Source organism: Labrus mixtus, chromosome 11, assembly GCF_963584025.1.
Source record: "Labrus mixtus chromosome 11, fLabMix1.1, whole genome shotgun sequence".
NCBI lineage: Eukaryota > Metazoa > Chordata > Actinopteri > Labriformes > Labridae > Labrus > Labrus mixtus.
In genome coordinates this window covers 4,394,692-4,421,719 of record NC_083622.1, presented here as the reverse complement: position 1 = coordinate 4,421,719, position 27,028 = coordinate 4,394,692, and the positions used below count along the sequence as shown (strand labels likewise).

General features: G+C 40.2%; 1 protein-coding gene across 1 annotated transcript in view; it reads left to right on the top strand.

Moving 5' to 3' along the window:
- Nucleotides 1–7,676: 7,676 nt before the first annotated feature.
- Nucleotides 7,677–27,028, top strand: part of tsnare1 (T-SNARE Domain Containing 1) — a 154,276-nt gene continuing 134,924 nt past the window's right edge. Inside the window, exon 1 of the mRNA XM_061049657.1 lies at nucleotides 7,677–7,782. The gene's annotated coding sequence lies outside the window, so the exon portion shown is untranslated. The remainder of the gene's footprint in view (nucleotides 7,783–27,028) is intronic.

Genomic DNA, 27,028 nt, shown 5'->3' with positions numbered 1-27,028 from the left:
AAGGATGGATTCATTGATGCCAAATACTGTTCTCATTTGTTTTGTCACTCTGCCACTGTACAAGCCCCCGGAGGGTTTTTTCGGCAATTCTCCCTCACATTCTTATTTTTACTTAGTCCTGTTATTCATGCTCATTCAATAAAATAATAATAAAAACATCCTTTGGCTACTCGGTCACCTTTCTCCACCCAGACTCGTGGTTTTTTTTTTTTTTTCAAGGATTCAAACCAGTTCAAAGTCGAACAAGCCTGCCTCCCCCTTCCTTGTTCGAGCATAAAGAAGATTCAAGAAAATAATTAAAATGAATCTCTTAGTATCTAATTGTCACCACCAAGAGGTATAAATAGGATCAGCCATATATGGATATTCAGGAACAACAGTCCTGCTGAGAACACCGATGCATGCAGGCATCAAGCTTGCCCTTAAATCAGCAAATTCCTCGAGGATGAAGTGCGGTGCACCAGAGTGAAGTGAATGGCACACTTAACCTGAGGGATTGTGTTTGTTATAGACGCAGCAGGCCGAAGAACTATAGATCTGCCGTGAGTAAAGGGAGCTGTGTATGTATCTGTGTGTGGTGACACTGAGGAGGCCTGACAGACTTGTTCTCTGTCAGCAGATGGAGGCATGCATAATTCAATCTTGAGGCAGTTTCATGCTGTTTCTCTTCCTGTCTCATCACTGTTCCCAAAGACAGACAAAGCAGGATTAGGATATACAGGAGAAGCAGGGGATACAGTTGTCTTCCCTTATTTGCTCAGCAGTGGGTTGCCCCCTCCCTTGTACATGAGCTCGTTACAGTGTGTTCACAGATGTTACTGTTGATTTTTTAAGTTGTTTTTATTATTATCATTAATATGTGAGTGCTGTAAACTTGGAAATACAGCAAAGTTGGACACACACTCGCATCAGATTTCTGAGGCCTTGATTAGACCATATATGCCTTGATTGAAGGTTAGAGGTTTTATGGGATAAGACACTTTGACCAGCAATGTCCACTTTGCTCAAGCCGATGATTGTAGCTTCTTTCTCTCCCTAATGTCTTGTCATCATATCAACCTCACTGTATCAATCGCATATCGTGCCCGAAAGGGGCGAGAAAATCAAGGTCCTCCATATTCACTATAATTGTTTACAGCTCATCATTGAAGGGAAGTCTGGCAGGTGGAAGCGCCACTGCCAAAAAATGTCGGTCAATTTGCAGCATTTCGGGGCAGCGGTCTGGAGGGATTTCAATCTTTACTCCCTCACCTCTCCAGGCCCAACCTTTACTTCCTGTTTTGCTTTTACTTGTGCACCGTCGCATGAGGTTGTATGAACAAGCACTTGAATACTCATAGTATTCATTTTTTTCACCCCCAAAAAGAAAACATCGGACACTAATCTACTGATGGCCTTATATGTTTACTGTGGCAGGCTGCTCATCAGCAGTGCTTTTCTGTACAACAGCAGTCCTCAAATCTCAGTTCGGAATGAAATGACAATTGATGGTAATGTTACAGAAGCTAATTAGTTTAGCCTAAACTGTATAAATACAAAGAAAACATCAACACAGAGCTCTGTAGTATGAACGAGATGGTCCAAACTTTATTACTCTATTCAGTCTCCGTCATCAACTCTTCAATGGTACAAAAGCACAGCACTTCTGTTATTACCCTTCAAAATATAAAATCCCCCAGATAAATATATTGACCATGTTAAGAGGCCTGTAGGCTAATTGACTACTGGTTATTATTTAAGGATTCAGGCTATGTTTGGCACATACGCAGTTAAGTGCTGGTTTTGAATTTTTGGTAACACTTTGAATGACATGTCACAACATATTAACCATGAACTAGTTTCCCATTAGCATGCTAATTAGTCGCATAATGGCTGCTTAATAGGTAGAAGTTAGCAAAAGCATATTGAGATCATAATTCATGTTCAACAACTCCCTCACTTACTATCAATAAGCAGTAATTAGGAGGGAATTGAGGGCAAACTCTTTGATTATAGTCATATAGAGGAAGGTACTAATAAGTGCTTAATAATGACGTATAAGCCACCAGTATGCTACTAGTTAGCATGCTAATGAGCAACTGGTTAATGGACCTTAATTTTAAAGTGTTACCAGAGTTTTAATAAAGCATTTCACTTCTGGTTTTTTCATTCTTGGATTTCATTTCCAGAGTATGCAAGTTGTTCTGCGTCTCTGAGACTTTGTCTTTTAAGACAACCAATCGAGAGGCAATTTTCACAAACTCCAGATCTGTTGTTTCCCTCCAGGGCTTCCTGGAAAATAACACATTTAGAAAGAGCAAATATTTGTGAAGAGTACATCATTTATTTTGCATCATGGTGAATTTGCATTTGAACAGTTGTTTCCCCAAGAACCTTGGAGCTCCTTGGACGTCCTGTGCTGTGTTGATCTGTGGACATATCTGAAGCATCTGTCATGATAAATGTCCGTCTGTTGCTGTCTGTGACGCCACTCCCCACCGCTGCTCATGCACTTTATGGTTGGCATATGCTGCCATGATTCTCCTCACTCCTCTCCTTGCGAGGTTAAACAGTTATACAGTGTGGATGAGTTATGCACCAGCTTCCCGTTTAGAATTTCTTCATTGTGATTTCAATGTCAAATATCACATCTTTGTTTGCCTTTTCAGGCTGACTGTCCTTTATCTGTGCTGGTGTTTTTTCAAGGTAAAGTTGTTTCTGCACAAGGAAAAGGAGGAGTGACTGCTGCACAAATGCACAGCCATATAGCAGTTTGTATCATCCAAACACACATAGAAATAAGCTTCTACACATTCTTTCTCTGCACAAACGCATAATCATCCAAGTCTTTCACCATCAGAGGTCAATAGCAGTCATATAGTTTATATTTGTTCAGGGGAAAGTGGTTCCAAAACTGTTCTCCTTACCCCCCTTGGATTATTATCAAGGAGGGAGTAACAAACAGTCTTTGTGGAAGAAGATGTTGCATTTCTTTTTAAAACTGTAAGTGATGAAAATAAATATTGCTTTTACAATTCGCAATAAATACAAACCTATACAAGCCTCCCCTCAAAACCTTCCATTAGTCATCACCACATACACCAGTGGTTGCCAAACTTTTTCTGTCATGTCCTCTTTTGGTAGATGAAAATACTTTTAAGCTCTTTAAGATATACACAAAACACACTGTCAGTCATGCTCTCTGCGAACAAATTCACAATTTTGAGAATTTTTCACAAAAAAAAAAGATGCAAAAAGTACAGACTGGTAGTCCACTGTGACAATAAAGTGGAAAAAACGAACAAGTCTCTTTTAAAAAAGCAGATACCGTGACATGAAACTTCCACATTTGTGAGGTCTGATGGTGTCCTTTTCATCATTATGTTTACCAGGAAGTCCTCTTACAAAATTGTCCTTGCTTCATTAGCAGTGAAAAACAGTGTACATTGCTTTTGTAAAGCCATACTAGACCCTTATAACTCCAGGCTCCGGACCGTACTTTGGGAATCACTGACATACACATTCAGTCTTGATTATAAACATCAAGAAATCTCCTTCTTAAGCATCGGACGCATATTAAAATCACATTCATTATGAAAAGAAGTACATCCAAAACATACATCAATTTTTGCCCTGTTTTCTCAGGTACACTTCAAATCTTCCTTACTGCTGATAGGACAACTACTTGGATCAGTCATCAGCCCATTCTTGGGTTAGAGCATCACCTCAACCTATAATAGGGCTTTCACACTTGCAGAAAACTCCTGAGATTTTCAGGAGGAGCAGTATGCGTGAACGCAAACAGCCAAATTTTGACTGACTTGACCCCAAGTTTCTCCTTCCTATTTTTTTACACCGTTGACATCTTAACATGGGATTTAAAGGCTCTTTGGGCTAAATAAATGTGAACCACAAAAACATCCATCCATTAATATAGCTTGAAGATGGTAATAACCACATTCAAAATATTGAATCCCACCGCCCTCTCCTCCCTAGATAAAGATAAGATAAAGATAAAGATAAAATTTATTGATCCCTGTGAGGGAAATTTGTGCATTACAGCAGCTCAAGAAAACAGGGGACGGGAATATAATTATTAAAAATAAAAATAGATGTGCCTACAGGTTGTCATGTCACTAAATGACACTGAAGCTTCAGTGTTTAGCCAGCTCTAAATCGGTCTGTAAACCTTTCTGTGTTCTTACCTCTCTCTATTTAAAAAAAAAGCATCTCCAATATTGATCCTAGTTTGAGCATGTTTCTGCTCGTGGAACTTATTAGAAAAATGCAGAGGCTTTTTAGGTTGGGTACAATCAGTTATATCAGAACCAGTTCACTGGCAACACCTGTTGTTTTGCCATTTGCCTGGCAAACCAAGTGGCATCCAGAGTGACTTTTTGGCGGTGCCTACTGTCTGCCTTCTCTGTTCTGAACAAAATCTAACCAGTCCACACTGGAATCAAAGTTTAAAAGGAGGACATACTGGCTGCTGCATTGTTGACAGAGAGGCCAGCACTTCAACATAGCATGTTTCCTTAATGTCTGGTAATATGGTAAGGTCACTTTATCATTTAATTCAGTAGAAAACTTATATATTAGACCTTTAATCTGAGAGCAACTTTAGAACAACAGAGTTGTCAGGATGTTTTTATTTTCTCTGTTCTCTGTGAGCACCTTTAAAATGTGTGGAAGCAATATTATGGTGCAGCTTTTTTCACACAGTGACAGCATGACGATTGAATTAATCAGGAGAATCCTCAATCTGATACGTATCACATGTGCTGCTGTCATTAACAGCTCCATTACTACATATATCAGTCTCAGTGTGGACAGGACAGCTGGCCTGGGTCCCTGCAGTTTTTCTTGCCATATGCACCATACTGATCAGACAGCAGGATGGTGTGTGAAGGTCACTCTGGTGTCAGGAAGGCAGATGTCTCTCTGGACAAGATGTCTCTGAGAGATCCAAGTTTGTGGGGCAGTCAGAGCAGAGTAGCGATCACCTGTGCAGCTCAGAGATGAATCAGGATGTCAGAGTTGAAACAGATGGCGAAAACAGGAGGTGTCTGCTTAAAACTTTTGAAAAATAAAAACACCACGTGTTTAAGGAAATGCATTTAAGGGTGACTTATGTCATTGAAAAAATTAAAGCTTTTCTTTTACCCTAATTCTTTTTATCAACAATCTTTAAAATCAGTAAAGACCAAAGAGGAAATTCTGATTTGCTTTGACTATCAATGAAGTGACTATATTTTATACATTATTACTTTTTCTAATCATCTAGAATATAGTTTCACAATATAGATATTTTTTATTTAAAAAAAAAATTATTTAACAAGGAAAACCTAATTGAGACTAAGACTCTCTACATCAAAAAACCCAGCCGCAACTTTAGCTTCTTTTACAAGTTGCTGAATATATAGCTTGAAAGACATCATTCGAGTGTGAAAACATTAAGAGTTTAGTTTTATCAGGATTCAAAATTAATTTTACCTCCTGAAATTGCATGTACAGAATCAAAGGCCTCTGGTAAGTGACAGAGAGCCTGATGCTGTGTAGGAGTGGAGAAATAAATAACTGTATCATCTGCATATGAACAAACATTTACAATTAATGTAAAGTGTCAATGACAGTTGCCCCAAGACTGAACCTTGTGGCACACCATTTTTTTACTTCAAGATATCTGGAGGTAATGCCTTCAGTCGGCACACATTGTGATCTTTTTGATGAATAATTGATCAAATTATGGAGACAATAGTTGTGCAACTACTGCTTAAAAAATACACATGGGGTGTTGATGTTTGTTTATAACATAGTTAGGCAGCTTAGCGAAATTATGCCGGGCACTTATATGGTAAACATTTTTGATGTAGCATACGTTAAATGATAATTATAGCAAAAGGGCCAAAATAGCCTCAGACCTCAAGGGGTTAACCCCTTTTTCACTGCTAATGAAGCAAGGACAATTTTGTAAGAGGACTTCCTGGTAAACATCATGATGAAAAGGACACCACCAGACCTCACAAATGTGGAAGTTTCATGTCACGGTATCTGCTTTTTTAAAAGTGACTTGTTCGTTTTTTCCACTTTATTGTCACAGCGGACTACCAGTCTGTACTTTTTGCAGCTTTTTTTTTTTTTGTGAAAAATTCTCAAAATTGTGAATTTGTTCGCAGAGAGCATGACTGACAGTGTGTTTTGTGTATGTCTTAAAGAGCTTAAAAGTATTTTCATCTACCAAAAAGGGAACCGACAGAAAAAGTTTGGCAACCGCTGGTGTATGTGGTGATGACTAATGGTAGGTTTTGAGGGGAGGCTTGTATAGGTTTTTGGTTGGAGCCACTTCATAAAGATGGCGGTTCCAAGATGGCAGTCATGTAAAATCTGTAAGTGCCAATATGACTTCCAAGCCACTTAGAAGGTCAATCTTGGTGTCAATATAGACATTTTATGGGTCAATTAATTCATTAAAGCTACTGAAAATATCACTAGATGATTATTTGTGCCAAGATCAAATAATTATGTTAATTTTGGCAATGTATTGCGTAATTTTTCAACATGGTTCCTAGGCAACACATGCATTAATTTAAATTAATGCATGTGTTGCCTTGTTACAGATTTTACATGGCTGCCATCTTGGAACCGCCATCTTTATGAAGTGGCTCCAACCAAAAATGTAAAGCTATGGTGATGGAGACTATGTGGAAATAATTTAGTGCTTTTGTCCGACGTGTCCCCATTCTTTCCAAATCTGGTCCTAAGCCACCTGACTAGTATAGAGTATATGCATCTAATAATGGTAATGTTATTATTGAAAAAAACGCTGCTGGTGTAGTGGTATCATGCAAGATTCCCATTCCCATTCTTACAACCCGGGTACGATTCCTGGGCGGTGCACATTTTAGGGGCGGCAGTAGCTTAATCTGTATAGGGACTTGGGAAATGTCAAGTCAATTCACGAGTACTGCCAAGCTGCCTTTATGCAAGACACCTAACCCCCGACAGCTCCCTGTGTAGTCGTGTGTAGCAGCCCCACTATGACACATCTCCACTAATGCAAGTCCACAGCTCCTGTTTGTGCATGTGTGTATTTCAGGCCTATGTGTGTGAGAAGCATGTCTCTCAATAACTGATGGTAAACCAGAATTTCCCCTCACAGATCACTAAAGTATGTAAAATAAAGTAAATCAAAATAAATATAAATATTCAAATATGCATTTGTAAAATGATCCTATAGCATTACAGTTATAAAACACACAAGATTACTTATTTGGAGGTTGTCATGACAATATTACCTACATTATTAAAATAATGTCATCATATAAAGTCATATAATGTCATCATTTCAAGAATGTAATTGATCCATTTTTATTTCCCCATATCTTAAATAATTTATTTAAATAATGTTCTCCACTGTTCTCCCTGTTAATAAAGATGTAAGGGATGTGTATACTGAATATATATACACACATAAATATATAAACCGAATCATACTTCTATGTTATTATTTCTACAATAGATCATCAAAGCAGGGGCTCAGAATGAAGTTAATTCAGACCTCTTATTTATTTTCACTTGGCCTTCACAGCCACAGCTCAGTACTGTATGTTATTTATAGAACAAAATCCCATCCTGTCCATCCCCCCTAAACTACAAATCCCAGAGATCATTGCTTCCTCTAATCTGGTCATATGACCCGGCAGTAGAGCAGGTGGTACTTGGTCATATGATATTGTGAACCGAGGCTGAGGAGCAGCAACATCTGAGCTAAATCACAGCCCACATCTCTCCCTACGCTGAAAGGTAAAGCTGGAGGAATCCCTCCTTTTCACACTGCGTCTTTGAGCCTTTAGTGACGGATGCTGCAGCCTTACACACAGGAGGAGGAGGAGGAGGAGGAGGAGGAGGAGGAGAGGGGAGGAGAGGCAGGCAGAGATGAGGGGGATGGTAGGCCATCAGGGATGCCTCTCCGTTGCTTTCTGTAGAAAACAAGGAAGCACAGATGTTTGTGTTGTGTGAATGCATGTACTGCAAACATGTTGGGCCTGAGGTTGTGTGTGAGGCGTGTGTGTTTGTGTAGGTTCCATAATGTTCCATATATGCAGAAATCACGTGGAGAAGAGATGGACTGTTGAGAGCTTTCTGTTGTTTTTCGGGCAGGAGGTCACACATGGATGGATGATTTTCTAGTTTCTGTTTCCCCCCATCAATGCAAACATGTCAGTGAAGTGAGGTCAGGGAGCTCTGTATGTGATTGTTACAAGGAAAACAAAAACAACAAGATGTGTTGAACTTTCCACAGCATGCTGACATTTTGGAATCTTTGTATAAGACCAATATCCTCTCAGTCATTGTGTTAGCATTTATCATATTATTAATCTAGTTCCCTTCTAGTAGTGCCAGTAAGGAACAACTTTTTTCAGTTTATAGTTTCAAAACAAATCAGAAAATGTTTGTTGACACTATTTTCTAAGATTTTAAAAAATTGTCACATTGTGTTCCTTACATATATAAATTAAATAATGTGGAGCAAAGAGGGGAAGGACCCAAACAGGAAATCATAAGAACTTGTTTGATTCATGTCCTTTGAGAGTAAACCTGTTCTGCATCAAATGCCTGAAAAGCTAGCTAGGTTAGCATTACTTTGTCAAAAAGTGAGGCTATTACGAAGGGTAACGCCCTGTTTTAAACATTTTAACATAAGTGTTAACAAGTTGAAACAGCGAACCTTTTATTTTAGTTTTAGTATGTTTTTGATATGACAGCAAACCATTGAGTCTTCTTCCTGCAGCTCCCTCCATCCCATTTTTCTAGCCCACCACAGTTTCAGCAGATGTCTATTCATCATGAGTCTGGCCCTGCTCGAGGTTTCTGCCTCTTGAAAGGATGTTTTATAGTGTCACTGTTCTTTGCTAAATGTTGCTTAGTGCTTTGCTCATGATGTATTAAAATAGCAATGAGTAGTGTCTCTTAGGGCGCTCTCACATAGGCCCAGTAGCCCTGTAACTGTGCTGAAGCACGATTGTCCCCCCTCCCCATTCCCAGCTGGCGTGCACTCCCACTGCTCTAGGACTAACCGGGCCTGAGCACGGTTACCTCTTGTAGCCTACATAACGTTGCATCCCCCTGCGTATAAAAGCTGTTTAAGTGAGAGAAAGGAAGAATACTCACTGCTTATTTGAATGTCATGTAAGCGTTTTTAGATCACGGTCATTCAGTGTACATTTACATGTCAAGCTACGAGCTAACTAAATAGCGCTACCATTAGCATGCTAACACAACAATGCAGCTTGAGTAAAGGACAATTTTGCTTGCGCTTAATGCTTAATTATGGTGCGTTCCAATTTGATAACTCCTTTGTGCAAATGCGAGGGGAGAGGGGTTGGAGGTGAGTCGCTGTAGGAGAGCGGAGGACTCAGTGTGGCGGAGGTGTCGCCAAACAGCAGTTTGTTTTGGTTTCATGCTGGTGCTCAAGGGCGACATCTACTAGATCAAAGTGCACATTCTTCCTTTAAGTGGCTTGAGCTTACATTTGTTAAGAATTGATGCTATACAAAGAAAGATTGATTAAGCTGGTTGGGTTTATGCTGGAAGATTTTGTGAAGGTTAGTCCTAACTTCAATCATTCAGCACTCTTAGTTAGATCAGGTCTATAAAACATGCTGTGTCTTTAGAAAAAAACAGAAGTTTCCCCCTGTTCACAGTTATTTTCACAGTTTGCCACCAGGCATGACTGTTGTTGTAAGTGCAATGTAACTGTTATTCTTTCTAAACCCACAAACATTCAGTTCATCTTTAAGTGTTTCAGCTTTCCTTATGTTTTGATAAAGGTCAGGCTTAAAGAAGAAGATAATTTTATTTCTTGCTGGGATTATGATGCTCAGACTGATACCCTTTATCAGTGCTTTTTGTACATGTGATTGTAAGAAACTGTGGCTGCTGTTAGCCTGTATGTAGCTTTATAAAATAGCTGAATCAGGGTCAGATGGTTGGACATAATAGATCTCAGAGTCTGGTCTGTGTTGTCAAGGTGAGGTAAGGGTCATAGTTCTGCATACATTTTTAAATTTGAACAGATGCAGAGAGGCTGATTTCAGAATTATTACATTTCCCTGCAGATGAACCTGCATAAACAATGAATGGATGTTCAGTCAGCTGACCCCTGTGATAACTGAAACTACAGCCCAGTGTTACAGTTCATGTTTTTCTGAGAGTCATGGTAACATTCGGTTCCCCTTTTTCCCCTGGACCTTAAGTGGGAACATCTGAAGTTGGAAAATGTAAACAATGCACAATTGCAAGAAAAAAAAAATGCATATCCTTGAGGTTACTCTTAATCCTTGCTCACACTGTAAGGGTTTGAAAATCCTTCCCAATTTTTATTTCAGATAGCATCACACACATGCGGAGAATCCTAACAGATATCCTACTCCACAATCTCAAACATGCTCACACTACAAGGTATGAAAATCTGTGCCGCCGGTCGCCATTACTATCCTTATTACAGTCCACCCTCGTCTCTCTCTGTGATTGTAGTCACACATGTGTTCCTCCAGACCCTTTCATGACGTAATCGTCAAGATTCTAAATTCTAAATGTCAAACACATTTGAAATAAATCAGGGCGTCAACGACGTTCGCCGAGTGGATTGGGGATGTTAAGATTGGATCTTTATATGACTCACGTTATAAAATAATCTGGGCAGATAATCGGTTCCGAGCAGCCTTGAGTCGGGCCCGATTATCCTGCAGTCTGAGCCAGGCTTTAGGCTGGTCCCAAAAGCAAAACAAAAAAAAACTCTAATTAGGCCCAATATTATTATGTAGACTAAAAAACGCTGGGAGGAGATAGTTGAGGATGACACGCAGCAAAAGGCCGGGTGGGATTCAAACCCAAGGCCGCTGCAACAACGACTATTGCCTCTGTACATGATATACGCCACATACCTAACTATAGGCTGTCTGGTACCAAGCTATGCCCACTTTGAAACCAGAAATAAAAAGTTTAACAGCCTGGTAAAAAAAGCTTTTGAGCTTTTTTTCCCATTTATGACAACTGTAACCATGGTTACGTTTTTACAACACACCGGTTTACATTATATTAAGCACTCAGTCATACTCATTGATCGATGTAAGGAAAAAATGTGTCATGAAATCAATTGGACATGGCAAAGGAAACAAGGCCTACGTGAAGAAGAACAGAGGGAATTAAATAGATTGTTTCTCCTTCATGTATACAGGATGCCACGTATAGTGCGTAGGTGCACAGTTATGTATTCCAAATGACACTATCCCATAAAGTGTTCCAGCTACCTTTTATGTAACTTACATGACTTAGAACAGAGCGGAGAGGGTTTATTAATATAATCTGAACTCCCTCCATATTTTTCTGGTACATCTGAAATGAGTTCTTCCTCTGTGGTGTGTTAGTCGGAGTGTATGTAACAGGATGTTGAGTGGTGGGTGTTCTCTGCATGACTCATTGCTCATCTAGCCGATCTGGACAACAGATTGTTCTAACCACTCGCACTCTTCTTTCTTCTCCCTATTTTTTTTTTTTTTTTGTTCTAGTCACTATTGATTATCTGCTGTTTGTTCTGAATATTAAGTGATGATTCAGTTCATCACAACATGGGTTGGTGTGTTTTCTTACTTTGAAAATGGTGGTTATCACAATGTAGGCCTGAAGTGGGGTCGCCCGCTTTGTTGTTTCAATCGACTTTCTTGTTGTCAGTCATCTTGAAGGACAGGGTTGTAAACACTCCATCACGATTGGTCATTACTTGTTTTTTTACTTAACGGACATAAACAGAGAGCTAGTGGACCGTTTCCAGAAATGATGGAAGATGGTTCCTACAGCATCATGTTTTGAAGCGAGAGACCAAGCTGCTGTATCAGAGGGGGGGTCTGACAATGAAAAGGATGAAATGTTGTATCTTCTGAATGATTGTGCTTTTAGTTGGGGTGTCAACTTTAATGTCTTAAACATTACCACATGCATTTAATCTCCTTAAGGCGTAATATTTTTAACGGGCGTGAACTGTGGCAACTGTCAATCACAGCAGTGCATACACCAAGAAGGTCAAACAAACTTTTTATTTAGGCCAAATGGGTCAAGATTCAGAAACTACATTACACATTTCTCGCACCAAATGCTTTCAGAATGAGATTTCAGTGCACTGTTTTCTATAAAAAGGTATTTTTATATTAAGACAAAGCCGCATTGTTGTTTCCTGTTTGAATGCTAGGGAAAATAGCGTTTCCTGTCAATCACGGCAGAATCCAGAATGACCAATCAAAAGCATTGCACTCACTTGAAGTTAAACTTTTGTCCCACCCCCTTTCTTGCATCTCCTGCCTGTGCCTGCTCGCCAAGCATCACATAATCCTTTGCCCTACTCGCCTGCTGGGTCCAATACAAAGTGAATGAGCCGCGATGATAGTCGATTATATTGGGGCCGGGCCATCAGACTGTTTTAGTATGAAATGATAGTCTGCACTGTTGGGTGCAGCCGTGGGTCGTTGGTGGATCAGAATGCTGTCATTATTAATTCATTTGGACTGATTTATTACAGTATACAGTCAATAAGCATATTTATTTGATTGTATTGAACTAGTCATTGTGAAACTTTTGTTGAAGTCCGAAGAAACTGACTTTGGTTGTCTGGGCCTGCCAATAAAAATCAAATTCCCAGCCAGTTACTTTTGTTGTTGGGACTCGGTCAAGTGGGGGATTCCTTGGCTTTGCAGCAAGCCTCAAGTGGACACTCATGGAACTACAGTTTTTGCACTTTAGCATTAGCTTAATTTTCTCAACAACTTGAGTTTGCCGCTTGACTTGACCACCGGTGCTAGCAAACATACGCTTCAAAGTAACTTCTTAAGTCAACCTTGTTCTACTTAAACCATGACACGAATGTTCATGTGCTGTTTATCAATCTTTTGTGACCTCTGAACCTTAATTAGGGCCTCTAAATTTTCGTGACATCAATAATCAATTATGTGTTGTTGCCATAGCAATTTGATGGAACGTTAAGGGATCAGGATTGAGGTTTCCACTCAGGACCGTTCCACCCTGATGCTCAGCCATGTCAGCATGACATGAGACCCACAACCTCCATCACATTTGTGAATAATGTTTACATATGGCTCCCATTCAGAACTGCCATCTGCTGCGCTGTTTGTACAAATACACCATCATCCTTTGGCACAGTCACACTGTGCTGATTATTTGCTTTTGCTTGGTATTGTGTGATTATTACAGCAGTGATAACACAAGGAACAATTTTTTATACCCACCAGCCATTGTACAGTAACAGTAAACAGACCCCCCTCCCACCCCCACCCTGCTAATGTATATTTATCTACAGGGAAGCAATGAATGTACAAATACGGCTGCACCTAATTGGAAAAAACTGACACTGCTATACATTTTCAATCAGGCCTGCTGGATATTAGAAAATTGCACAATTGTGATTACTTTGTAATTATTTTCTTAACAAAATTATGTTTTTAATATGACTGCTATTCTTTTTTTTATACAATACATGTCCATACAGGCAAACATGTCCCTCCTTAACCACCAAAAATATATATATATATTTTTAACCTCTAAATTGGAACCAATTAATCAGAGGGTAGCTGATAGTTAGCTGGAGCTTCATCCAAATGCATCAAGTTGTTGAAGGATGACCATCATACCTTGGCCTCCATCAAACAGGCACAATGTGCACAAACTGAGTGAGAAAACATTCTTCTTTGAATATAATTGATTTATTTAATTTAGTGTGTTTATTGCGAAAGCTCATATGTTTACAACAGGCCTCAATCACTAATATAGAAGTAGAAATGTTCACCGTCAGATTCATGACACGTGTGCACCATCCAGTTTGAACTATATCTCTCTATTAAAGGCTTTTTATTTTACAGAATGTAGTTTTCATATGTTGTGCATTAAGTTAAAAGGCTGTGTTCACATTTTCATCATTTGTGCATGAGGTAGTTCTTACTTTGTTTGCAGAGTAAAAACAAATTCAAGTAAGAAAATATTGATCAGTCCCAGATTTGTGCCCCAAGCGTTTGTACGAACTGTTTAAGCACAAATTTGTCCGTACCATAGTGTGTAAATATTAATGGACTTAGCCTGAGTGATGTCACCCATCTGTTCCTGCAGGGGGCTCAAGATAACACATATCGCTCGTAACATGAAAACAGAGCCATATAGTTTGTGCCCATGTGGACAAAAACAAACCTATTTGTTTTTTTGTACCAGACTGTTAAATACTGGCTTTTTTTGGCTGTGGTGTGTATGTGACTTCCGGGGCTCCTGGAGCCAGCCTCGAGTGGACCTTCAATGGACTGGGAAGATTTTGATTCCGTATTGGCTCCATTTTTCAATTCCAGAGGTTGCCGCTTGGTCTGAACGCACTGTTTTTAAATTAGGCCCAAAGTCATTGTGATGTGTTGTGCAGCTCTTGTTGGAAACTTGTCAGCTAGTTCTTGCCTGTATTTGTCATCCTTCCAAATTTTGTCAAAATGTCGTATAAAAATATTTTACTCAACTTTACTCTTCACTTTTCAGCCTTAGAAATTAATCTTTTTCCCCCTGCATGGGACCAACACTCTGCCAAGACAATCTATTACTGAGACGTATTCTCAGTGGTTCTCTTTTTTTTTCTCACGTTCAACAGTTAGTATAAACCTCACTTCCAAACTAAGAAAATAAATTGAGGTTTATGCTGCATGTGAGCTTCAAGCTCAGTTGTAGCGTGCCTCAAGGGCAACTCACTATCAGTTAAGAAAGCTTTTACAGTGTTTCTTGGTCGTCCTCAGTGGTTGGAGTTCACCCAGTACTCATGGATATACATTAGCAGATTAACAGGGTGTGAGTGTTTATAAAGTAGACCCATCTCCATGACAACAATTCAAACTCAGTCTGCAGAGAAAAACTGTCAATGGTCATTAAATCCTTAGGAAACCAAAACATAAGGACCTTTGCGTTCAAACTCTTGCTTTTATGCTTTGTGAATCTAAGAATAGCAGCAGGGCTTTATATCACATTAGTACAGAACTATATATTTCGAGATCTACTTCCTCAGAGATTACTTCACATTTGGTTTGACTGTTCATCTCTGTGGATGATAAAAACACAATCAATACGCTGATCAAAAAGGCTGGCTCTGGGATCGGCTTTACTCCACACTCACTTGGGGTTACCTTTGATAAGAGAATGAGGACCAAACTCAAAACTTTCCTTTACATCAGTGGTTCTCAACTGGTCTAGCCCAAGGACCCACCACCAACTCCTTCATGAAACTTGTGACCCAAATTTCTGATATTTTTTCAACCAATCAGATCAATGAATGAGAAAAGGTGCAGTTTGGACCTCAGGTGCAAAACATGTGACGGAACAAAGAGATGATACAAAACCAACATGTTTTAAGGGCGCTTCAAATACTTTTTAACACTTTTTTTTTCAGTCACATATTCGCGACCCACTAAAATCAGCACCGCAACCCACTTTTTGGTCCCGACCCACCAGTTGAGAACCACTGTGTTACATGGTGTTTTTAATGGACTCTGAAGCTCCTTCAGTGAGCGACTAGTGTTGCCTCAGAGTTTCACTAATTGACTCGGGAGGCCCTTTCTTCAAGCAGCAGTCAGATAGTCTTAATTTTTTTGGTTGTGGCTCTGACTCCAGGCTGTACATGATGTCGCAAATGGTTTCAGTGGTGTTTGTATGTATTTACATGTTGTGTACTGGGGTTGTTCTGTCGATAATGTTTGTTGTGTGTGTGTGAATTGACCAGGTTGCAAATGAGTTTCCCCTGCTGGGGATTCATAAAGATTTCTAATCTAATCTAAAGCTTGACTCCTGCATTTTTGGGCATAAGCAACATTATAAATGCATATTTTTAAATGCACAATCAGAGCTGAGAGTAATGGCAGATTACTTTTAATAAAGATGAGGTAGACACATTGTCTCTCTTGTGATCAAGAGCTTTGCGGGCTGAGCACAAGACTGACTTTTCAATTGTTCAGAAAGGAGCCACTTGTAGTGTTTCTGGCTTCTGATACGGCTGCACTCTGCTACCTTGTTTTAGAGTTTTTACAGTGACTTACAACTGGGAGGAGGTCCAGGTCACTCTGAAGGGGTTACATGCTTTTAGCTGATTATATGCATGGTTGTGAGTTCATTTAAACATCTGGGTCAATCCGATACAAATTGATATACAATTTCTAAAGATACTAAGAAACTAGAAGAATAGAAATAACTGCCAGTTGAATTAATCTAAAGAGTCCATGCTTATGAGAGCACTGACTGATGTTTTACCCTCCATGGGCTTTCTTCAGGGACCTAAGGCCAAAACATATTGCTCACAAAATGTTTCAAACTAATTACCAAATACATTTTAGAACAAATTCTCGGCTTTAGAGTTAAACTCAGTATGAAATAATGCAATATTGCAAGGTTGATGAACTTTGTACACTTGTAGAAAATATGCTTTGACAATGCAAACATTTCCCTCCCTCCTGCAGTCACATAATGATGTAAGGTACTGGAATTGTATTGTAGTATTGTAGCTCACCTAATTGCTTAAGTAAGTGATTTGAATTCTTGATGGCAACTGAGACCCTTTAGTAAGGACAGAGAGGGAAAGGGAAGGAGCCTTTTTTTTTTGTTTGCTGGATGTGAATTCAGAGAGACAAGAGGCCCTGCCGTCAGAGATAACAAGGCCAGGCTCTGTGATGTGTGAATAATGGCCGGACAGAGGTTTAGACATCATTAGAATAATCAGTCCTGATGTGGACGGAGATGCACGGCAATACAGGGGAGGCCTACTGATGGCTGATAGTGCACTAATTAAGATGCTGCTGGTGCACTCTTCTCTTTTTTTTTGACATCGTGGACGTACTGTGATCCAACCTCTGTGCAGGAGTTTAGTTTTAATATGAGTCGACTCATTTTCGTATGCCTATTAGTCAATCTTCAACTTGAATTCCTTATTCATTAGATTTCTATGTTTCCTTTGGTTAGTTGTGGCTGTGCTGTCTTTTTGCATGAGCGATTTCTCATGTATTTCTGGTTTCAGTTGTACATTAGTGTGTTCTGCGTTTTGCTGATGTAAAACAGTCAAGCCTTGGGAACAGCTCAGCTGCAGCTGCAGACCATTCAGCATGTTTGTGGTTTTATCGTATTCCACTACTCATCTTGCTGTCTGCTGGATTGGAAACCCCATTGATCATATCAGATTGGATAAGTAATTGATTGTTACTGGTTATTAACCTCCCAGAACTTTGGACCTGCTTGCCAGCCTCTGAGAACAGCCTGTAATCAGTCACAAATGGCAGCCGCTAATGAAATTAGTTCCTGGTTCTGCCTCACAACTTTGTTTGTTCCACAAAGTATTGGCAAGGGCATAGAGATGCCATGGTTTCCTCTCCCCCAGGAATGGAGTGATAGAAAAACAGAATGCTGATAATGAGCTGCTGTGTCTGTGTTGTCTCTTTGTAATTACTCATGTGTCTGACCAAAATGTAAAAGATGAGGACATGGAAAGTTCTATTTGCAACAATTTGGGTAATGTCCACATTGTTGCTGCATGGAAAACTATTGTGCGCACATCCAGGCCAAATGCAAACAGGTGCAGGACAAGAAATGTACTAACTGTTGAAAAAATGTCCTCACACTGTCAAGCTCCCATTGGGCATTTTTATTTAACCATGGGAACGTTTCAAGAGAGATCTTCCTCTTACAATGTTGTTCCAGACTCAAGGCCTGAAGAGTCATGGAGCTAATGAAGAATGGTGTGCTGTTGCACATTTTTTTAACTGATTTGTCTCTTGCGTGTGACTCTCCATGATATTCTTTTTTAATTTTTAGCACATGATATGGGTTCCCATTAAAAACATTTGAAAACAGAAATCACATTTTACATTTTAGGCCATTGGTAAAGATCCATAGCTGATGGTATGAATGGGCTTGCCTCTCTATGCCCTCCCTTTCTTATACAAAGAATTTTCCTTTCACTTCTTTAGTGTAAATGAGTGGCAGGTCAATCATGGCACGTTCCCTTGATTTGCTGACCAATTGGGCTTAATTTATTCAGCCCACAGGTCACCAACATTTGCCCAATGACTCATTGAGAGATGCTAGGAAAACAACTTGCATTTTTTTAAGTTAAAAAATTGTTGTTTTTACTTTAGTTATATCATTGCTTAAGTTAAAGGCATAACAGGCTAATTTCAAAGTAATGTCCAGCACATGTCACACTGGAGCACAAGTTGTTGAGACCAAAACAAAACTTTACTTTGTCCATACTTCCTCTGTCCTTCAGCACTCTACTCCCCACCCCCATCATCCCTCCCTTAGTGTTTGTAGGACTGACCTCCCTTCTGATATGCTGCCCAAAGATGATTAGGTTCTTACTTCTTTTTAGTATTTTGGAGGTGGCTGTGGCTCAGTTGGTAGAGTCCGTTGTCCCTCAACTGGAAGGTTTGGGGTTTGCATGCTGCAACATGCCTCATGTGTCCTTGGGCAAGACACTTAACCCCGAATTGCTCCCGCTGCTTAATCGTTGGCGAACATGTATGAATGAGATTAGTTATTTCTGATGGTCACTTTACATAGCAGCCTTTTCCATCATTCCATGGTTGTGAATGTGTAGGTGTATCATGGGGTGTAAAAGCGCTTTGAGTAGTAAAACAAAAAAGCTCAAGTCCATTTAACATTTACAAAGCAAAGTATATTCTTCAGTTTGGAAAGTCTGTTGGTTCATCTTCAATTGTACTCTTGTGAAGACACCCACCATTATGCCTCTACAGACAGCTTATCTGACTGGATGGGGTTGTCTCTCTTCCCCCAGAGAGACAGGACTAATGGTTGGAGAGGGAGGGGTTCATGCAAGAATATGTAGGAAACTTGTATGAGCCTTTGAGTGACAAGCAAACAAATGTAGGGAAGCGCTGTCCTATCAGTGTGACCATTGAGCTAGGAACTATGAACACAGAGGGAGTTTGACTTCACTCTCTTTTTTAAGAAGTCAATACTTAACAATATATTTTGTTAGGATGTATTTGATTTCTGATTTATCAATGTTTAACATGTTGCATATTATACCTTTAATTACAGCAATCACAATGCTTTTTCTGTTCGCTATAGTGAATGGCTGTTTTCATTATGTATTAGCATCAAGCTAATAAACTGAGATATACATCCTGATCCATTTGTAAGACATTTCGCACCTTCCCCTCTGTAGAATAATACACCTGCCGCCATTGTACTGAATGATTATGGTCCAAATACCATATGACCTCAGTATATACTGTAGCTACTAATATTTTTGCATGAAGCATTTGTTAATTTTTCATGGTGGGTTGTCCAGACTAGGTCTTTGAGAGAGCCAGATGAGAAGATCCATGTGCACATTATCATCTCTGTATGCTCAGCACTTTCCATCTGAAAGCTCTTATTGTTTGTTAGATCTCTCTCTCTCTCTCTCTCTCTCTCTCTCTCTCTCTCTCTCTCTCTCTCTCTTTTAAAGAGTATAATAAAACAACAAAGCAAAAACCCTAACTATTGCATTATTTCTTGATTATGTTCAGTTGTCTGTTTTTGTCCTCTGGCAGTCTAAATCATACACGGTGTAAGACTTACCTCTTCTTTTTGGGTGGCAGTAGCTCAGCCCATTGGGACTTGGGTTGCTGAGGTGCCAGTTTACTTGATGAGAACTGCTGAGATGCCCTTGAGCAATGCACCGAACCCCCAACTGTTCGGATGTTCGTTGGTGTGCACCCCTTCACTCTGACATCTCTCTGTTAGCATATGTCCATGGGATTGTGTTTGTGCATGAGTATATTTGTGTATTTTTGGAATATGTGTATGAAGCATGTCCAATAATGGAATGAAAAAAAACATGCATTTTCCCTTGGGGTATGTTTTGTGCTTCTTTTCCTTTCTTTTTAAAAATGTAACCTGAGTCGCCAAACCAAAACCAACTTTCATTAGAAGAACCAATAGCTTCAGGCAAGTTAATTTTTCTCAGGAGGAGGATACTGATTAAATCAGTCAGAAATTAGAACTATGTGAAGCCACTGAATTGTTAAACTGGTGATGGATAATAGTGCAGCCCGAATGGCCTGTATTCAGCATCATGAATCTGACAAATCTTTGCAAAATTTGGTTAAAAAATTTAGAAAGAAAATGCAATGTTTAGGTAAAGATCCACTCTCAAGGTCACGATAAGACCAAAACAAATTGCCTCCACATCTACAATGAACCTTTGACAATGTCGAACTAATTTTACGATATTTTTTTCTTTTTGAGCTCATTCCAATGGTAGGGTTAGGGTTAGGGTTAGGGTTAGGGTTAGGATTGTTTAAAACCACATTAATCCATTTCTGCGTAGTAAGAGAACCAATTTCTGTTCAAGTGTCCAGTGGCCAGTTAAGAAGCACCCTCCCCATTGTCATTTAAGATGCAAGTAATTCAAACTAAATCATAGTGTTGAAGACTATTCATTGAGGCATTGTCCACAACAAAACGTCAACCCTTTGGCCCTTTTCCAAATGTAATATTGTGTTTAACCTGATATGAAAAGAGAGTGTTGATAATAATGCTAATCTAATATTTATATTTCTAAAAATGCTGGACAGCTCCTCTGAAAGATTTTTAGTAGCTGTTTAGTAAAAATAGTAGCTGTTTTACTGATTGTAATTTACGTAGCTTATACTGTTTTGTTTTCATGTACACTTCCAAAATGTTAACCAACTGCCTGTGGATCAGATCTACCATGCTCTGTAGAGGAAATTAGATCGCAATATAGTCAATCATATTTGCTTTCACAGTTTTCTGCTGATTAGCCTGAGCTTATCAGCCAGCCAACGCAGCCCAATTGTTCCCAAAGCATGGCCAGATGACTGCTTGGCTTTGTGTTTGGAAATGCCTCTGATTATCTTGTCATAACCAAACAGTGAAATCCATTCACTCAAGAGTCGGCTTTTGTTTAGGCTTGACTGAGACGCATCTTATCATCTGGTAGCAACGATTCAGCTCCATGACATGTGAAATCCCAATATTAAGGAATATTAACAGAGAGTGATGGCAGCTACCCACTGTGGAGCATTACCAGTGTGTGCTAGGCTGATAAAATAATACCCCACAGTTGCTTTGGAATGCCTTGCATGTGGGGATTCGGGGCTTCAAGAGGGTTTTTAAAGTTGGTGTGTGTGTGCATTTGTGCATGCCGAGGTCTGTTTCCAACAATTGGGATTTTGTAGCCATGGAGATGGCTGTGAGGGACTGTGAGAAAGCAATCTCCAGGAAGTCATAGCCGCGGGGTGAAGCATATGTGGCATGAGGATGGCACCAGAAGGCCGCATCGTGGATGTCCAGTTGGCCATCTGTCGCGGCCCTGCAGCCAAGGCCAGGAAGCCCCCCGGAAACTACACAGGAAGAACGGCATTTTGAAATGCCAGGGCCCTGGACAGCGCTGGTTTCCCCCGGGAGCTCCTGGGCACATCCCAGACACTGTGCCTCAGACGCTCTCAGTGGGACTTCCAGAAAACATCCTCGACTGGAGCGATGACTCCGTGCGGTGCATTTGTTGGTGTGCAGAATGAGAATGCTTGAGTGGAAGCGACCACAGCATGGATCTGTAATCGGCCAAAGATCATTACTCTTCCTCATCTTGGGCCAAGTCCCCGGGCCGCCCCGCTCCCATCCAAACAGGGAGCCCATTACCAGACTGTGTCGCTAGAGGCCGGTCCACAAGGCCTGAGGAGACAACTTGGCATTCCACAGCTGCTTTCTCCCAGGGACAGAGACAGTACTCTTGTATTCTGTGAATAAAATTAAATGTTTATTGGGCGGTTGGATTCACTGTAACATAGAAGTAGTGACATGACCGATTAAGAGGTTGTGTTTCAGTTAGCTTTGTCAACGTTAACGCAAGCAGGTATGTGTATTAATCTGGAGAACTTGAAGCAATAATGATTTTTTTATGCAAAGTAATCGTATTTCTTTCCCACTTCATATGCAAATGTACATGGAGCTTCATTCACCTTTAAAATTAAGATGAAGAACTGAGATGCCAGTCACAGAAGAGAAAGGGACACCCGCCCTCATATAACAGAGCAGACATCTAACTAGCACTGCATTATTGACCAAAGTTATGAAACGTCCGTCTCCTCAATGCACTGATTTATCTTTGTGGGTCATAGCTCCTGATCAAGTCATTCACAATATGTGGAGATGTAGTTTATTCATTATAATGGGGCGATCAGGCGACATAACTGTCACTTCAGAAAATAAAGAACGTCTATATCAGCCGGAAAAATAGGGATCTTCTGTAAGCCATTCATTGTCTTTTAATCTCAGGCAGTAATGGTAGGCTTGACAAACGCTTATGTGCTAAAGTTGGGATATTTGGAAATATCTTCCTAAATTGTTAATCGTGCAAACTTTTTTGTCCGACTGCTCCTGTACCTGTTTGCATTCATAATGATGCTTAAGTGCCTCCATATGCGTAGTGGTGTGTGCAATAAACTCAGGTAATATTAGCTGGGTGTCAGGGGTGGTGGCAGGCGCTGATCCAGTGATGGCGTGGGTGGACATAACTTGAGGGACAAATTTTGCTTTTCTGTTGATCTGAACACACAGCCACCTATCAAGTCGCTAAGTGGACTGTAAATGCAGTACAGGGAAATGGAAGTCTTACCTGGAATTTTATTTTAATGCTAACTGCTGGCGGACCAAGGGTTGGCCATTGTTCCCAAAGGTCAATAATGTCCTAAGAAATGGTTAATGGGTTCCTGGGTTGGAGCCATACAAGTAAAATAAAAGTGAGAGTATCTCGAAGGTCCCAGAAAGAAATGTATACTTTCTGGAGAGAGAATAATATCTGATTTTTTTTTGTGCCTTTATTTTAAAGATAGGACAGTGGATAGAGTTGGAAATCAGAGAGAGAGAGAGAGAGAGAGAGTGGGGAATGACATGCGGGAAAGGAGCCACAGATCGGATTTCAACCTGGTCCGTCCACATGGAGGACTATAGCCTCCGTACATGGGGTGCGCACACTAACCACTACGTTACCTACGCCCCACTAATCTCTGTTATTAACACAGATCCCACAATAACATTGAACAAGGTCTGTCATAATGACAACTTTGCTTTTTTACTAAAGAAGCAAAACCTGTTGGAATATGGTTGACCCATGTATGTGAACATGTTTGCATTTAACAGATGACGTAACACCAAATTATTAGTATTTAGTGGAACTTGAAACATACTCTTTGGGCAATACAATTGCTTGCTAAATGTAGAATGTTTATTGAATGACTCTATGTCATATAGTAATTATGATGACGTTGTGTAGCTTATAGGTTTGCTTCAAACTATATCATCTAGTTTTTCAGTTAGCTGCTAACTGCTGTAGGGTTCTACACATTATACAATAATGTTATTATTGTGTTAAATTGGTTAAAGGAATTGAGCTTGTATAGCGCTTTTCTAGTCTTCTGACTACTGAAAGCACTTTTACAGTTCACACCTACACATTCACACCTATTCACACAGCAGATGGCAGAGGCTGCTATGTAAAGTGACCGTCAGTCTTAACTAATCCTTTCATACACATTCACACGCCATAGATGAAGCAGCGACAGCAAGTTGGGGTTAAGTATCTTGTGCAGCAGGGTATTGAACCCTGTCCCTCCAGCTGAGAGACGACTGACTCAACCACTGAACCGCTGAGCCGTGTTCTTTCTCACATCCCATTTAAGGGCCTCTTTGAGTGACCTTGATGTGGCTCTACTTTTGACATCATCAGTAAGCCATTTTTTTTCCAAGGTATGTTCAGGCCTTTTTTTTTGTTTTCTGGGATTGTAACAGCACAGCTCTGAAAACAAATGCCCTTCAAGGAGAAAGAGTGGACCAGCAGCAGTTTGAATGAGGCTCTACATCCTGTGTCTGAAGTCTTTGTGCTTTTGTCGAACTAAAAATATGTCTCTCTGACATATGAGCTGTTTTATTATGCTTCAGCCTCAAATATAATCCAACATATGCCTTCTTGTTATTGTCTTATTTGCTTTTTTTCCTCATTCACAGGCCAACATTCTAAAAATACAATCAGCTGAGATAGCCTTTGAATAGCCTGAGATATGACTGTAGGCATGTGGGTGCCTGTTACACAGCCCTGAGGTAAGATAATAGCTACTTTCTCTTAAAGGTCAGATGAAAAAGAGGCCAGATAAAGTCCGCTGCATGCTCGGCTGTTCTTTAGAAAAGGCCACTGACACATTGGGAGTGAGAGGCTGAGGAATAAGAGAGAAGTGGGCTTTTTTTTCATGCACAGATTAGCGAGTAGAGTTTGTGGAACACTGAAACAGCTCCCCCTTAGGACCATCACCTGCCCCATGCCACATTTCCATGCATGTGTGGCATCAGTGTGCTGCAGGAAACTCTCATGCTGCCATTGACAATCCAATCAAATAAGTGCGGAGAGGACAACCTTTTTGGTCCTTTCAAACAAATGAAAGCGGCATAGCGCCTCAGTCCTCTGACTCAAGGTCATCTTTCACTAAAGCATCCTGCGTTTCTCTGAGGGGCATCCAGGCTCCCCTTCTCTAAAGTGTTATTGATAATAGTGTTGCTGAAAAGAAGTGTGTGTTATGTGTTGTGCCTGCACACCTTCCCCACTAATAAAGATACAGCAGGTTTCCTTTAGACATAAAACCAGCATCTGTACCATTGCAATGATCTGACCTGAATCTGAGGATAATTCAAGTGTCATTCAACTTCAGTTTTATGAAATAATTGATTTTTATTGCAATCAGTAATTGTAAAACAACATTGTAATTATGGGTGAAGTGAATGCCGGGGGTCTGGGGGAATGACGATATTTCCAGTTCTCAGAATTGTCAAATTTATTAGGAATTAAACAAACAATACTCAAACTGACCAACATTAGGGATGTGAAAATATAAAAATCTCACGATGCGATGATATCGCGATAACAAGTCCATTGTACAATATCTCTTCGCCCTCCCCACTAACGCCTGTATCCCTCATTTTTTCGCTAAATTCAGGCAGCGAACAAAGCGCAAAGGAAGATGGTCTCTGTAGTTCCTACTTCTGTCTGCTCTGCTCCACTGTGGCTGAAACAAAACTGTAATTTGTACGTCACAGGTCCTCAACGGTATCGAAACACTTGTGTTCTGGCGATATCGCAAAATCGATGGTGCAGCTAATCTTAATTCAAATTCATTTATGAAATTTAAGTCAATACAATAATCTATCTTCCCACAGAACAACTTAAATCTGAAAACAGTTTTTGTACCCAAAGCTTCAACAGAACAATTCTGAAACTACTGGATTGATAAATCTTTGAGCTTAGGGTTTGATGGAAAACAAAATAAGTTCAAGACCGCATCGATACTTAACCTCAACTCTGACTTTTTCTGTCTTTATTCCCTTTGTTAGTCTCTTGCTTGAAGGTGGAGGTGGAGGTAACCATCAGTGTAACATATCTTCATACTATGGTTTGATTGCTGTGTCATGAAAAACAAGAATTAGTGTGCAATCCTGTGAGTGGCCAACATATACCCATTGCTTTACTTGTAACTACAGATGCTTTGTACCTTCCCATTTTGGGGCCTTAGGCAGCTGCAGGGTCATGCCTCTGGTTTGAAGTCAGTGAACAAACCCTGGTGGGGGTTGAGATAAGTCAATAACTGCCAATACAGCTAGTTTCACATTTACCCCTGGAACATTTCTAGAAAATTTGAGGACAGCCTTGCTCTGAAATCTTCTTAAGTTTCTTGTTCACATATGCACCTCTTAGCAGCGACAATCCCTGTCAGACAGGAGGGGGGGTTCAGAGGACGCAGGACATGATGAGACAGGAAAACAATGCAGAATTTGAGGATGCAGCAACAGAGTCCAATGTTTTGATGGCAAATCTTTGCATTTATATCATTGCTACATGTAGTTCGACATAAACACTGTGTCAACTAAAAACATAACGAAGCAGATTAGACCGGTCTCCTGCCTGTTGCAGGATTTAAACATAGCCACCCACTCCCACTAGTTTGTGTGGAAATTTCCTGAACATATCATTTGGCATTCTAACTTCTGCTCATCCCGACTTCACATTGAGAATTACAAGAGGGGTTGCAGGAAAAATTGTGTTGACGTTTGCGTTTTTTATAAGCCCAATGTTTCTGGGGATTGGTGCAAATTTTAAATAATGATTTGGAATATATGTACAGTATATAGACAGCGTCTTTCCCCAATTATGATACCATTTGTGACTGAGAACAGCCTGGTTTGTACCACTCCATCTGCCAGTACATGTAGCCAAGGTAAGCCAATTTAGGACCTTGGAATCAGTGAAGGTTTCCAACAGTTTTTTCTCTCCACAGTTTTATTTTCGTATATTGTTAGTGGTGGCCTTGCAGTCCTCTTTGGTCAGCTCACTTTCCATGGTTGCCAGATTGCTTGCCCAAGCCTTTTGCTGTCTCTTTTCAAAACTTGTGTAATTGACGAGCTGTCGCACAGGAATGTGTTGGACAGTGTTTGACAGGGATGTGACACTTCCAATGTCAGGCACGTCTGTTTCACTTCTTTTTAACAGGGGATACGTCTCCATCACTGCAAAAGCTGAGACCACCTCACACAGCGTCTCCTCTATTGAAGGTGTCTCTTTCAGCTTATCAGCTCCCTGACCGAGCGGGCCGTCTCCATGGTTTCCAAACCCAATTAAAGAGGTTGTTCCAATTAGAGAGCTGAGAAAGCTGAAGTTTGATAGGTAAGAGCGCCGAGAGCATGGCCTCACCCAGTATGCAAGCAACCCCCCTCCAGTACTAAACTGTCAGATTGCAGTGATCCTGTCTTTGATTTGATCATGTCTAGACAGTAATCAAAGCAGCAGGTGTGGCCCGATGGTGTTCCATTGCCCATGTATGTGAGGTGTTAACAGGTTGGCTTCAAGAGATACAGTCTGTCCCATAATATGTGACAACATGGTTGTAAATGTTTACGAGTGTATTCC